Below are 15,661 nucleotides of genomic sequence, written 5' to 3' on the forward strand. Positions count from 1 at the left end.
TTTATTTTTGAGAAAGAGATTTCTAATACCACTTAACATCACACTGTTAATCAGCACTATGTTTTTTTGTTTTTCCTTTGCTTAACTTGGCAAATGATGTATTCATTTGAAAAAGGGTTGTTTTCTTTTTGTTTATTTCTTGTTTATTTCTTTACTTTTAGTGGCATGATTCTCAAAATCAGCCTTTAAGGAGTTCATAAGCAAATTCAAATTTTTCCGATAATAATGGAGATACCACTAAGGCTTACATTTCGAGCAGATAAAGTTTTCTAATGGAACAAATATTCTATAACTCCTTGGTAAAATCATAATCAGTATTTAGTGCTGATTATTCTTTGAGTGTTTAAAATACCTTTAGTTATCTAAACTCGATGTGTTTGCTTTCCCATTTTTAAGGAACACATTATTTTGGGGTCCAAATGAGAAGATAAGGTGAAATTGTATGAAAAAAATGTTTAAAACAAAATAAGGTAATCTTGACCCACCCATTTTAAAAGCATCAGCCCAGTAAATAAATACAGGCATGGTAAATAAAGATCTCTGGTTATCTTCTCTATGAAGCAATGGCCAGGAGATGTGAATGAAAAAAATTGAGGCAGTAATTTTCCTATTTGATTCCCTTTCTAGACTCTCCCTGGCTCACCAGTATTTACTCCAAATTTTCCCTAGCTATTACTTGAAGAGGATGGTGATGAAGACATGCTGGGACATGTTATAAAGTTTATTTTCTAATTAAGGTATACTTTTGACCGGGTGTGGTGGCTCACGCCTGTAATCCTAGCACTTTAGGGGGCCGAGGCGGGAGGATCACTTGATGTCGGGAGTTCAAGACCAGCCTGGCCAACAAGGTGAAACTCTGTCTATACTAAAAATACAAAAAATTAGCTGGGCATGGTGATGGGCACCTGTAATCCCAGCTATTCAGGAGGCTGAGGCGGGAGAATCACTGCAACCGAGGAGGCGGAGGTTGTAGTGAGCAGAGATAGCGCCATTGCACTGTAGCCTGGGTGACAGAGCAAGACTCCGTTTGTACCTAATATAGATTTACATAGAAAACTTTCAGACCATGATGCTGATCTGACACTTATGAAAAAAGGGAGGGAAAGAAGCAGGATTTAGCAGGGAGAGCCTCTGATTTTGATGCTGGGCTGTCAAAGTTTAGGCTAGTCTGATCCGGAGCCTCAGACCAAAGAGGATCCATTAGAGGAGGCTCATGCGGGGCCAAAACAGCCAGGCCCTAGGATTCGTGTCATGCTCAGTCACTGACTGGTGACTTTCTTCAAAGAGCATGGCCTCAGCTCAAAAGCTGAATTGGATCCCAAGGTGCAGGAGCTGGAGGTTGTTAGCTAACTGCTCTCCTTGCAGATGAGGCAGAGGCAGGTTCTCCCATGAAGAACTGAGCAGCACACTTCATTGTGCTTCAGTGACTGAGCCAAGCACAGTTACTAAGAGGTATAACCGTTTAGAAATTAATTAGAAAGAGTCATTGAGAAAGTAATTGGGGGTGGGGAGGATTGGGAAGATGCTGGCCAAAGGATGCAACATTTCAGTTAGACGGGAGGAATAAGTTTAAAGATCTACTATACAACATGGTGACTACAATGAATAACAATGCATTGTGTACTTGAAAATTGCTGGCCGGGCGCGGTGGCTCAAGCCTGTAATCAATCCCAGCACTTTGGGAGGCCGAGATGGGCGGATCACGAGGTCAGGAGATCGAGACCATCCTGGCTAACACGGTGAAACCCCGTCTCTACTAAAAATACAAAAAACTAGCCGGGCGAGGTGGCGGGCGCCTGTAGTCCCAGCTACTCGGAGGCTGAGGCGGGAGAATGGCGGGAACCCGGGAGGCAAAGCTTGCAGTGAGCCGAGATCACACCACTGCACTCCAGCCTGGGCGACAGAGCAAGACTCCTCCTCAAAAAAAAAAAAAAAAAAAAAGAAAAAGAAAGAAAGAAAATTGCTAAAAGAGTAGATTTTAAATGTTCTCACCACAAATACAAATATGTGAGCTAATGCCTATGTTAGTTAGCTTGGTTTAGCCATTGCACAATGTATATATATTTCAAAACATCATGCCGTAGTGTACATCATTAATATATACAATTTTATTTGTCAACTTAAAAAATAAGAAATAAAGGCAGGGCACAGTGGCTCATGCCTGTAATCCCAGCAGTTTGGGAGGCTCAGGCAGGCAGATCACTTGAGGTTAGTGGTTCAAGACCAGCCTGGCCAACATGGTGAAACTCTGTCTCTAGTAAAAATACAAAAATTAGCCTAGCATGGTGGTGGGCACCTGTAATCCCAGCTATTCAGGAGGCTGAGGCAGGAGAATCGCTTGAACCTGGGAGATAGAGGTTGTAGTAAGCTGAGATCGCACCACTGCACTCCAGCCTGGGTGACAAAGCGAGACTCCATCTCAATAAAATAAAATAAAATAAAATAAGAAAAAAAGAAATTAATTAACCTCCTTAAAAATATATAACTCTTTTGTTTCTGAACTGGAAGACATCTCTGGGTTCACACAGATCCCAAACCAGACAGGAACACATGTTGACATTTATCCACAGTGTTCCTTGATCCTAGGCTCTGTGACATTTTCTATTCCACACACACCGTCCAGGAGAATCACATTTCCAAATGGCTACCCAGAGCCTCGCCCTCTTGGCACCCCTACCGCACCTCATGCACTCTGTAGGTCAAAGCACCCTGAGAAGCAGCTGCTCAGTCTCCTTATCTTTCCTAGCATCCTTGCTTCCCATCTGTTTTCTATTTCTTTGATAGATGGATGACTACTTAGGCTGAAACGCTAAATGACACCCACTGATAAGAGCTAAATGATCACCTGATTTGTGTCTACAGCATTTAACCCAAATAAATGGCTGGTGAGTAGGGGAATTAAAAAAAAAAACACACACACACACAACTGTACAGGCCAAGGTTGGTGAAATCTGGGGCAGAGAGATATGTGTTCACCCTTTATACTGAGAAAACAATCACCTCACACTAAAAATAATGTCCAGGTGCAGCTTTTACTCTCAAAAGGCACTCATTTGCTGACTATTGACCTCAGCCAATAGGTAACTCATATTTATCAGCTGATCAGGAAATTTTAATATTCTGGTTGACTTTGTCTTTCTATACTTTGATTTTCTACTCTAGACAAAGAAGCAGTAACAGTAATAAAATAACAGTGACCAACTACCTGCTAGATTCAAAGAGTGGTATTTGTTCGTACTTTAATTATACCATAGGTTTAACTTAGTTGTTCTATAAATTACATTCTATAATTCTATTTTACAGATGAAGCTCAGAAAAGTTAAGTGGCCTAAAATCAATTAACTAGAAAATAGTAATTGTAGAGCCTGATTTAATTAGGTCTACCTGACTCTCTAATCTTTTGCTTCTTTCTCATCCCACAATTTACAATAAGATGTCAGGGTCTAAGGCTTTCAACTTGAACTCAACATCTGCTGGCATTAGTACTATCTAATAGTTGCCATTGGAGAGTGTAGGGATTATAAAGAAAATAAGATTGTTCATGAGTTGGTAATTGCTGAAGCAATTATGCCTGTCCGTTGCACCTACTCAAATTAGGACAGTGAGGGGGGAGTCATTTTATACTAATCTCTGTGCCTCTGTATTTGAAATTTTCCGTAATAAACAGAGGCTGGTAGAAACTTTTATATGTTCCATAAAGACATTCAATAGTTACAAATGGCTCAGCACCTAGCCAGGACATTAGGAATGTCCCGCCTCAACCCAACTGGCCACAAACACAAACACACACATAGAGTTACACAGTTTGAGACACCTTGTAACATAAACAATGCAGATATCAATTTGTCATGAAGATACAAAACAGAACTCTACAGATTTCAGCATTTCCAACATGTCAGCATGTGTGAATCACAGCATTCAGCTCCATTCACTGTCTTATGTTCCTTTTCATTTGCTCAAGCCCAGCCAAGCCAAACCAGGGATCACCAGTGGGGAGAACTGCAAATGTTTGCAAACGGTAAGCAAATGAGGAGAAAATCCTAGATTTACAGAGACATGAATTATTTTGTGCAGATATAAATAAACATTGTTCTCAGCTTAGGTTCTGTCAACACCTCAGTGCTCCGTGCAAATTCATCCAAAGATAAATGAGTTAGTGTTACTCATACCTGATGAGCTCCAAAAACCACCTGAAGGGGCACACGCTGTACTTTGCTCAGTTTGTTTGCAAAACTCAGCCCTTGGAATACAAAGCTACCACAAAATATGCGGCCAACTCTGAAATATGTGTGTGTTTTCAGGCAGCCATAAGGGCAAAACAGCCATTTGCTTTTGTTGATCCATGCCTTAGATCTTGGCAGTGGTTATTCCGGGAATCCCACACTTTTTTCCTCCACCCGCTCCAGTTTTTAATCAAGTAGGACACGCTGATGGTGTAACATTTGTAAAAATACAATAAAAAAGATTCAAAATTGTCTTATTTCTACTATGTAGAGGTAACTACTGTGAATTTTAAATAGATGCTTCTAGAATTTTTAATGCATATATAAACTCTTCAAAATCAAAATAGAATCATACTGTATATAACTTGCTTTGTTTATTCAAATATAGCCCATGTACATTCTAATGCCTATAAACTACAACAATATTTACAATGTTTCTACATATGGATATAAAACAATTTATTCAATCAAAACATATGATGTTATTGAATATTTACTAAGAATGATTGTTGAACATTTAGGTTGTTTTTCAAATTTTTGCTTCTGCAACTGAGCTTGGATGAGTATTTCTACAGATAATTATTTCTACAAATCTATTATTATTTCCTTAGGATAAATTTCACAAGTAGAATGCATGGAGATGAACATTTTGAGATCTCTAATACAAACGACCTTTCAGAAAGAGTATACAGATTTACACGCCTCATCATCCTGCACCCTAACAGTGCTGAGTGCTTATTTCTTTTTTATCTTTGCCAATTCAACAGGTAGAAGACTGTAACATTTTATTGGAATTTGTACTACTTTTATTACTAATGATATTTAAGTTTTTATTGTGTTTATTGAAAGTATAACCACATTTCTGTTCATGTAATGCTATGAGTTTATTATTGATCTCTAAGACTGTTTACATTTTGATGGTGGTATCCGCTTGTTTGTCAGATAGGATACAATTTCTTTCCTCAATTTTTTTTTTTTTTCAGAGATAGGGTCTCACTATTTTGCCCAGGCTTTCTCAAACCCCTGGGCTCAAACGATCCTGCCTCCTCAGCCTCCTCTGTAGCTGGGACTACAGGCACACACCACTATGCCCAGCTCTTTCCTCATTTTTGATGCCTTTTTATTTTGATTTGTTATTTGGGACATGGAATTTTTAGGTTAAAAAATGCATGCATTCTTATCTTCATGGATTTTCTGACTTAAATCACACTTAGACTGTCTTTCCAAAACCTGTATTTTTTCCTATTAACTCATTTAAAAATTTTAATCGACCTGAAATAAATTTTGGAGTAGGGCATGAGGTATGGACGTAACATTTTTCCTCGTAAGCAATGGTTCTGAGGTCCCTCCGTTGTTTTTCGTGTAAGCACTCTTTTCCATACTGATTGAACATGTCAGTATTATATGCACTATACTTACATATTTGTTTGTCTGTTCTTACACTTTTCACTCTGTTCCAATGATCTTGTTATCCATTCTTGGGCAAGTACCACCAAGTTATTTTAGCTATTGAAGCATTGCAGTAAATTCAATATATTAGTGGAGAACCTTGCCTTATCCCATTTTATTTCCTAACTTTTCTTGACTATACTCGTTCATTTATTCTTCCCAGAAAACTCTGGAATCATTTTATTATGTACTGTTTCTCGGATTATGTCAGCCATAGATTATATTGGAGAGAATTGACATCATTACAATATTACCTCTCCTAATACAGAAACATAGTATACACTTCATTTTATTCAAATATTTTATGTTCCTGGAGCAGAGGTGCACTCACTGTAAATGGCTCACCTACATAGATGCCCTTGCGTTGTGGTTACATTGGGGCTATGTGATTAGTTCTAACCAAAGGGCTGTGATAGTAAAGGGCATTTACCACTTATGGTCAGAAGGAATCAGGAGTGAGTTCCTCACACTACTCTCCAAGGGTGGTAACCACCAAGACCACATATTAAGAATGGTGAAGCTGCAAAGTAAAAGCCTCTTGGATCTTTGAGTTTCCACTTGAAGGATGGCAATCTTGAAGAGTCACTCAGCCTGCATCAGGCTTGAGGTGAGTGGGAAATAAACCTTTTATTTGTGTTAAGGCACTTGAGATTTGGAGACTTGTTACCATAGAATAGTTCCTTAGTAAAGGTTGCAAATTGCTTATTCAGTTTATTTCCAAATATGGATATTTCTGTTGTTATTGTGACAGGGAAATTTTTCAATCGTTCTAAGTAACTATTGCTAATATGAGAAGAGCACTTTTGGATATAGAAATGATATATCTCTGCACTTATTTCCTTCCATTTATGGTAGAAATTCTGTAACAAATAAAGAATATGTCGATTCCTCAGATTGGTCCTCTTCTTTTGAAGTATTGAATTTTTTGTTTTTGCCTATCTTGCCTGCATAGAGAAAAGGGGGAGGATCTATGTTTATCACACTGGGAGTGTTAGGATAAGTTCTTTCAAAGATTAAGTCTTATCTTTCTAGCTCAGATGGAGGGATAGGGAGATTTAAATAATATAGTGACATGGCTTTGTGGTGGGCAGAATAATGGCTCCCCAAAGATGCCCACATCCTAATTCCAGGAACCAGTGAATGTGTTAGGCTAAATGGCAAAGGGTAATTAAGCTTGTAGATGGAATTAATATTGCTAATCATCTGACCTTAAAATAGAGAGATTATCCTGGATTATCTAGCTGGGCCCAGTGTAATCAGAAGGGTCCTTAAACGTAAAGAAGAAGGCAGAAGATGAGTCAGTGTCAGGGTGATGCAGAAGGAGATGGATTTGATCAGCCATTACTGGCTTTGAAGAGGGAAGGGGCTGCAAGCCAAGGAATGCACGTGACAGCCTTCAAAACTGGAAAAGACAAGCAAATGACTTCTTCCCGAGAGCCTCCAGAAGGAACAAAGCCCTGCCAATACCTTGATTTTTCGCTCAGTGAGACTCATTTAGGACTTCTGATCTCCAGAACTGTAAGATAATATATTTGTGTTGTTTCAAGCACCAAGTTTATGGTGCTTGTTATAGCAGAAACAGGAACCAAATACTAGCCTTCAGTCAGATCTAGATTCAATGCTCAAACCCATCAATCATTAATTATTTGAAATCAAACACCTTTTGAAAAACCATTCTAAACCTTTGTTTCAATGCATATAAAATGTGTATAATAATATCTATTTCAGAGTAGATATTGGTGATACTGGTAATACTAATAGTGGTAACAACATCAATAATAGTGACTGCATTTGCTGAACGCTAAATTCTGGTTACAGAGCCAAGTAATCTACATACTGCGTATAACATTCATAGCTCATAACTTTTCCATTAACTCACCAACATTCAAAAAGAAACCCTTGATCTAGGTACTATCATTGTCTCCATTTAAAGATGAGTTGAGGCACAGAAGTTAAATATCTTGCCAATAGTTAAAGACCTAGTACATAGAGGAGCTTGTATTTAAATGTAGGCAGAGTTCAGAGCCCATGCTCTTAAATGGAGGCTACCATGCTTTGATTTACCATAGTATTACCCTATACCAGATAGGAGGCCCATTTGCCTAGGAGGTCAGGGAGGGAGCAGATATATGGGGTAGGAATGTCACTCTTCTGCCTGGGATCATCTATTCCTGTTTGTAGTTCTAGCTCACTTAGCTAAACTCTAGGGCAATGTTTCAGAGCAATTCTCCCCAACAACCACTCACTTCCTTAGTTTTAAGGCAGTTTTGCAACTGCCCTGCTTTATTCAGCCTGGGAATTCATTTCAAGTGTAAACTGCAATTGAATGCTTCAAGGAGATTTTGTGTTGGTTCCAGATGCACTCATTCCCAGATTCTAACTGTCCTCTTGCTCCAAGTTTGGGGAGGGAGGTATTGGTTAAATTTTGCTTATTGGCTCTTCTTTCTCCCTAGATGAGTCTCACCTTATATATGTCATGAATCACAAATTGATGGGCCATTTTCCCAATCTGACCTCATCTATACTCTAATTTGCAGAAATTCTTAGAAATTATAGCCAAATGGACACTATCTGGTTTCAAATGTAGAGGGTTTTTGTTTTGTTTTGTTTTTTCGTTCATTTGTTTTTAAATATAGAGACTTTGGGAGGGAGAACTAATTAAATGTGTGGGTTCAAACCATTATTTTAAATGAGTGGTCCTTTCATAGACATTTCCAAGATAATTTGGAAAACACTAAGTGGAAACCCAGATGTCTGCTGAGGGAAAGGGTTATCTTCTCTGGACCTTCCACCACCCTCTGTATGTGGCAGGGTATAGTACTGCAAGGATTGATTTTCCCACTGAAACTTTCCTTAGAAAATGGAAATGATTAGAGTCTGTTTCAAATAACATTTTTCCCTCAGTTGCATAAATCAGAGTGCTAGCCAGAGCTCATTTTCAGATCATGTTCTTTTTGTGTTCCTGTCAGTTCCTGGTTTTCAAACACCCATTCACAGAAGAGATCTTATCTATGGAAAAAGTTATTCACTGCTCTGGGGCAAAATATTAAAGGATTTTTTTCATAAAGCTAAATTATTCTATTTAAATAGCCATCAGTTTATGTATCTTTAAAATTTTTTTGGCATTAAAATAATCTGTCTTTTATGAAATGATTCTAACACTAGATGGTAGTTTGACATGTTTTAAACACCCTTACAATGTTAAAAGTTGGCAATACTATGCTGGTTTCAAAATTATTTTTGACTTTTTTCTGGTCTATATAATTCCAAACCCTACGAACCACTGGAATGTATCTTTGAATAGTTTTTCAACAAGTGGCATATTTTCTGAGCCCTTGCAGTTTTGAGAATGCCTGCCTGTCCTACTGAAAGACAAATTGCTGGTTATAACATTCTTAGCTCATAACTTTTCCCTCCTCAAAAACGGTGGAGCCATTTGGCATCTAACTGTTGCAGAGGAAACATCTGAAACCAACCCAAAGTTTTGTTCTCCTGTAAATAAATTTTTACTGAATAGTTGAAAGATTTCTTTCATTTATTACACTTTCTCCCTTTCTCAAGGCATTGTACACATTTCCACCAACTACATGCCACTGAGATGGAATATGTGGTGGCTGATGGCCAAGTGGCTAGATTCTAGCATCTCCTAAGTTCAGATCTAGTTTCCATACTTTACTAGCCACTGCATCCTTGGGCAAAGTTATTGGTTGAATTGTATCTACCCAAAAGATATGTTGATATTCTAACCCCCCATATCTGTCAATGTCATTTTTTTTTTTTTTTTTGGAGACAGGGTCTCACTCTGTCACCTAGGCTGGAGCACAGTGATGGGATCATGGCTCACTGCAGTCTCTATCTCCTGGACTCAAGGGATGCTCCAGCCCCAGCCTCCCAAGTAGCAGGGACTACAGGCACTCACTATCACGCCCAGCTAATTTTAAAAATTTTTTGTAGAGATAGAGTCTCACTATGTTACCCCTGCTGGTCTCAAACCCCTGAGCTCAGGGAATCCTCCCACCTTGGCCTCTCAAAGTGCTGAGATTACAGGTGTGAGCCACCATACCCGGCCTGAATGTGATCTTAGTTGGAAATAAGGTGTAGTCAAATTAAGGTGAGGTTATTAGGGTGGACCCTAATCTAATAAGACTGGTGTCCTTTTAAGAAGAGAGAAATTTGGACACAGACACCTAGGGAGGAGAATGCCATGGGAAGACAGACACAAGGAAAGACAGCCACATGAAGATGGAGTCAGAGACTTAAGTTTTGCTGCCACAAGCCAATGAATGCTAGGGGCTACCAGAAGCTGGAAGAGGTAAGAAAGGATCCTTGCTGGAGGTTTCTGCGGAAGCATGGCCCCTCGGATACGTCTAGCCTGGTAACAGTGAGACAATAGGCATCTGTTGTTTATAGTTACCCAGTACATTACAGCAGCCCCAGGAAACTAAGGCAACTGATTCCTCAAACACTTTGGGCTTCAATGACTTCATGAAATGTGGATGATAATTTGTTTAAAGTTGTAAGATTATAAGATTGTTGAGAAGATTAAATGTGATTAAATGAGACAAGATATACAAATTCTGGCACATTCTAACTAATAAATAAAATGGGTTGTTTGTTGTCATCATCCTCAACACCAACACTACCATCACCACCACCCACTTACTTGGATAGTCCTCTCTCCTGGAAACACTTTTTTTTCCATACTCTTGAAATTTTTATACAAAGCTTGTATGATTTTTATAACTCAATAAAGTCATTTTTTTTTTAAACTGTGGATTCTCAGGCTCACCACCAAAAATCTTTGATTCAGTGGGTCTTGGTGGAATGGGTATTGTTTAAAGGTATCCAGATATGAACTCTCATTAAGTATTGAAAGTGCAATGTCATTTGAGTGTAGACCTCGCATTAGTATTCCTGTTTTATAAATATGGAAACTGAAATAAAAGAAAATTGAACCAAGTTAGAAAATGTAAACTTGAGTAACTTTTTCAAGGTTGAACTTCAATAACTTCATCAGTTTGATGAAGTGAGTCTAGACCCTAAACTTCCAGATAACGAGGCATTGTAATAACTCAACAATACCTCCATAATACATAAAATATGGGAGATGGTACAATAGGAGGATTAAGAACATATGTTTTGGAATCAGAAAGGTTTAAATTCTAGCTGTAGCACTTACTTTCTAGCTATGGGAATGTGGGAAAATTATTTAACCTTTAAGGTCTTAGCTTTTCTTTTCTTTTTTTTTTTTTTTGAGACAGTCTTGCCTTGTCGCCCAGGTTGGAGCACAGTGGCGCTATCTCAGCTCACCGCAAGCTCTGCCTCCCAGGTTCACACCATTCTCCTGCCTCAGCCTCCTGAGTAGCTGGGACTACAGGTGCCAGCCACCACGCCTGGCTAATTTTCTGTATTTTTGGTAGAGACGGGGTTTCACCATGTTAACCAGGATGGTTTCGATCTCCTGACCTCATGATCCGCCCGCCTTGGCCTCCCAAAGTGCTGGGATTACAGGTGTGAGCCACTGCGCCCAGACCAGGTCTTAGCTTTTCATCTGAACGTGGGGATAGCATGTATCCGGGTTCTCATGAAATAGTTAATGAGATGTCATGATAAAGCATTATTAGTAATTATTAGTATTATTGTTAGCACAGTAAGTACTAATAGTGCATTTTTGCAACATACATTGACATTTATTTCAAAAAAAGAAATCAACATTTTCATCTGCTATTGATTGTCATAAAGGTACAAATGCCTTTGGGAGGCCGAGGTGGGCAGATCACGAGGTCAGGAGATCGAGACCATCCTGGCTAAGACAGTGAAACCCCGTCTCTACTAAAAAGACAAAAAATTAAACAGGCATGGTGGCGGGTGCCTGCAGTCACAGCTACTCGAGAGGAGAGGACGAGGCAGGAGAATGGCGTGAACCCAGGAGGGGGAGCTTGCAGTGAACTGAGATCAAACCACTGCACTTAAGCCTGGGCGACAGAGCGAGACTCAGTCTCAAGGAAAAAAAAAAAAAAGGTACAAATGCAGGGAGAAAGAAGGACCGTAGATTAGAAGTAGTGGCTGATTTTAGAAAAGTATGCTCTCCATGCTTTCCCTTCCTAGTGGCTTGTTAATGATTATTGTTCTGATAAATAACTTACCTGGGATTCTACTTATTAATATGCCCTTAGTGATTCTCCTTACAGCATGTTATTCTCTATTTTTATAATATTGATTATACAAATTGACAGGTCATTTGATTGACAGGTCATATTGATTGACAAGTCATCTACCATAATACATAAGACTCATTTTTAAGAGGACCTCATAGCTAAGAGAAAATGTATCTGTGAGAATGCTGTGACTGGTTATGATTTCCTCCATCAGCAGTGCCCAGTAAGGTTAGTTTCCTGCTATACTTGGAATACTTCACTGTATTCTTCATGAAGCTCTAAGATGTCAAGAAGGGAACAAGGCAAGAAATGCTTTCCTTGGTGTGGGAAATCAGACATTCCGACCTCATCAGAGGAGTTGGACGCACAGCAAATGGCAAGAAACAAGGTAGGAAACAAATCTGCACAAAATTTCTTTTATTTTTGCATTGTTTAGCCCATTGTGGATTTAAGTCATATTACAAACAGCCACTAATCTGTATAGTAGAAACAGATATAACAAATCTGTTTTTTGATAAACGTGATTTCCTTTTTGGATAGCTGACATGATTCCAGTTGTCTCTCCACGTCACCTGTCCTCAGCAAGCTTTGATGTCAGGTTGCTCACTCCTTGTCTCACTCATTGAATGCATCATCCAGGATGCAGTGAACAGCCAACTAAACAGTAGTTTAAGCATCATAATATGCTCATAGCCATCAGTCTGCAGACAGATATTCCTGACTTGGTGTAGCAGCTCAACAATTTCCTCAAGAAACTAGGCTCTATTTTTTTTCTGCTTTGCCTTCCTTGGCGTGTCTACTTGTCCTCATGCTTGTCACCTCATCATTGCAAGATAGCTGCCTCAGTTCCAGCAATTCCATCCACAGTCTTACATCCTGAGTATAAAAGAAAAAAGGCAGAAGGAGCATCTTCCTTCATATGCCCAGCTCTTTCAATGGTAAAAAAAATTATCCACCAAAACCTTACCAGCCAGTCTCGCCTTATCTCTTTAGTCAGAACTGAGAAACACAGCCATCACTGGCTGTAAGAAACTCTGGAAATGTGACTGACAGTACTCTGATAAACTTAAAGCAATGATGATTCATCTCCTGGCATATTGCTTCCCTTAACAAAACCAAGGTCTGTTTATTAAAAAGGGAGAACACCATGGCAGTTAATAGAATTTGTTATAGTGCATTTCCCTGCTGCTTTTTCCTTTTTCTTTGTCCGGTACTGCACTTTTCAGTTTTGGTATCCCAAAACTCATGTGTGGAATAAAGCCCTGGCGAGTATAGATGGAAAAGGTTGGCTGGCAGGTTACAGCTGAGGTGTAATGACTGATTGGAGTGATCTTGGACTAGGATCCTAGCCTGATGTTATCAGTCACTTCAGAGGAACTATTAAGAGATCTTAGGAACTGATTTAAGTTACTCAATCTCAGAGGAGACTGACTGGAAACTCTAATCTGTACACTTAGAGTGGAACATCTACTCAGAAAACTCCCATCAGTTATCTGCCCTGGCTCCAAAGCTACCCTTCCATACTGTGCCTAGAGCTGGCAGAGTGCAAGCCACATTCCTGCAAACCACAATCTCTGCCAATGAGGCCTTAGTAATGCTACAAGACTGGGCCAAGGACTTGGTCCTCCTATTGCTTCCCATCTGCCTGCAATTCCTATGAGCACTACTCCAAAGCTTCTAGAATCCCCAGCAACAGTTGAGCCCCATTTGCAGCTTTCCCAACGCATAAAGAACCAGCTCGATCAGCTCCTGGTCAGTGACAAGAGCACCAGGGGTGCAGTGCCCCTCCTTAACGGCCTGAGTTTCCACTCCTCTAAGTTTCTAAGCTGTAATAATTCCAACTTCTTCCTTTTGTTTCCCCAGTCATAGAGGTGGTAGCTGCTTCTTAGTTACCCACACCTAGTTAACAACTTTATACCACATTAACCTTTCTTTAGGTTAAATTCTTTCTAATAATTGGTGTGATTTCTGTCTCCTGACTGGACCCTAGCTAATTCAGTAGTGTTACATCATGAAGAGACAGACAAATGAAGAAATCTTAAAATACCCTAAGCTTCCCCACACTGGGGTTACTTACTGTAGTTGCAGGACCTTCACAAAGCCTCCATTGGAAGATAAGACCAGAGGGAGGCCACTGTTTATTACTACATTAAGGTTCTGGCCCCATACGCTTATGTGGAAGCCCTAACTTTGGTGAGCAGGGATAGATCTGGTGGGTCTGACAAGGAGGGACCTGAGCACCCTCCTTTTCCCTGGGTCTCTTTCAAAGCAGAAGACCCTTTTCAAGCAAGAGACATATTCAGACTCGTCTTGTCATCACCTTCCCAACTTCATGGGACCAGGGGAAGAACCATCAAGGATAATGGGTAGGGGTGGGGGTTTATTTTGAGAGAGAAGAACCAAAAGGCCAGGAAAATCAAGAGACTGACTCAAAAGAGAGGACGTCGAGTGAAAACCCAGATGTTCATCCCTTTTCACCACCTCTCCAAAAGCCTGACTCTCAGCAGCATGCTCATTAATATCCTTGTTCTTAACCCATCCATATTAGCATTCCTTTCTGGGGATGAGCAGCACCCTTATCCTAGAGAACCCTAAGTAGATTCTGGTGAACAAATTTTGAGATGCTAGTGTGGTGAATGAGAACAGGTGAGTTGGATGGTTTTTAGGAATATTTCTATGAAGTAAGTAAGTTCCCATTTTCCACCTCACAGATCTTGTGTCTGACAAACTGGGACTAATTGTCTAAGCTCATGGTGCCCTCATTCCTAAAAAGCGTAAATTTTGCTTTCTCTAGATTCATCAAATTGCTTCATTTTGATGAATAAACTTCATCGAATTGCTGTATTACAATAAATTTTTGAACATTACGACCCTTAAATTTTCCTTTTGAAAACACATATTTAAAAAACTATTAACATTTTCTCATCATTGCTTATTAAAGCATATGGTGAGTCATTTAATAGCAACAGCTATCGCTTTTGACCTGACTATGAGCTAGGGACATGAGCTCACTAACTTTACTATTAATCACATTAATGGTATATTGTTTGGATTAAGCAGTACCAGAGGGGGCAGAAGACCCAAATACCGTGTTAAACAAGTTAGAAGTTTATTTGTCCCTCAGGAAACCAGTCCAGGACTGATACAGCAGTTTCACAAGCAGTAGAGACCCAAGCTCTGCCTATTTCATTTCTCCGCTGTCTTCAGTATGTGGCTGGTATCTCATTATTAAGGACGCTTGGAACTTAAACACATTACCTACGCTTGCATCCCACTGTTGAGAATTACTTGCAAAGTCATACCAAGCTGCAAGAGAGGCTGGGAAATGCGTCTATTCTGGACAGTTACATCTTCCACTCTACATGAGGAGGGAAGAGCTATTGGTAGATGTCTGTCCAACACCAGGACCTTTGATCTCCTTGAGTAGCACTTCCTGACTAATTTAAAAACAGGTTTATTGGTAGATAATCCATATTCTATACAATGTGCCTATTTAAAGTGTACAATTCAACGATTTTTAACATATTCAGAGTTTTTCAACTATCACTAAAATCAATTTTAGAACATTTTCATCCTCCCCCATCCTAAATAAACCTTGTACCCATTAGCAGCCACTTCTCTTTTACCTCTACCCACCTTCCCAGCCATAGGCAACCACTAACCTACTTTCTGTCTCTATGGATTTAACTACTTTGGACATTTCATATAAATGAAACCATCCAATATGTGGTCTTTGGTGACACTTCTTATACTTGGTATGTTTTTGTGGTTCATACATATCATGGCATGTATTGGTACTCCATTTTCATTTTATGGCCAAACATTCCACTG

This window comes from Rhinopithecus roxellana, chromosome 19, assembly GCF_007565055.1.
Source record: "Rhinopithecus roxellana isolate Shanxi Qingling chromosome 19, ASM756505v1, whole genome shotgun sequence".
Classification (NCBI taxonomy): domain Eukaryota; kingdom Metazoa; phylum Chordata; class Mammalia; order Primates; family Cercopithecidae; genus Rhinopithecus; species Rhinopithecus roxellana.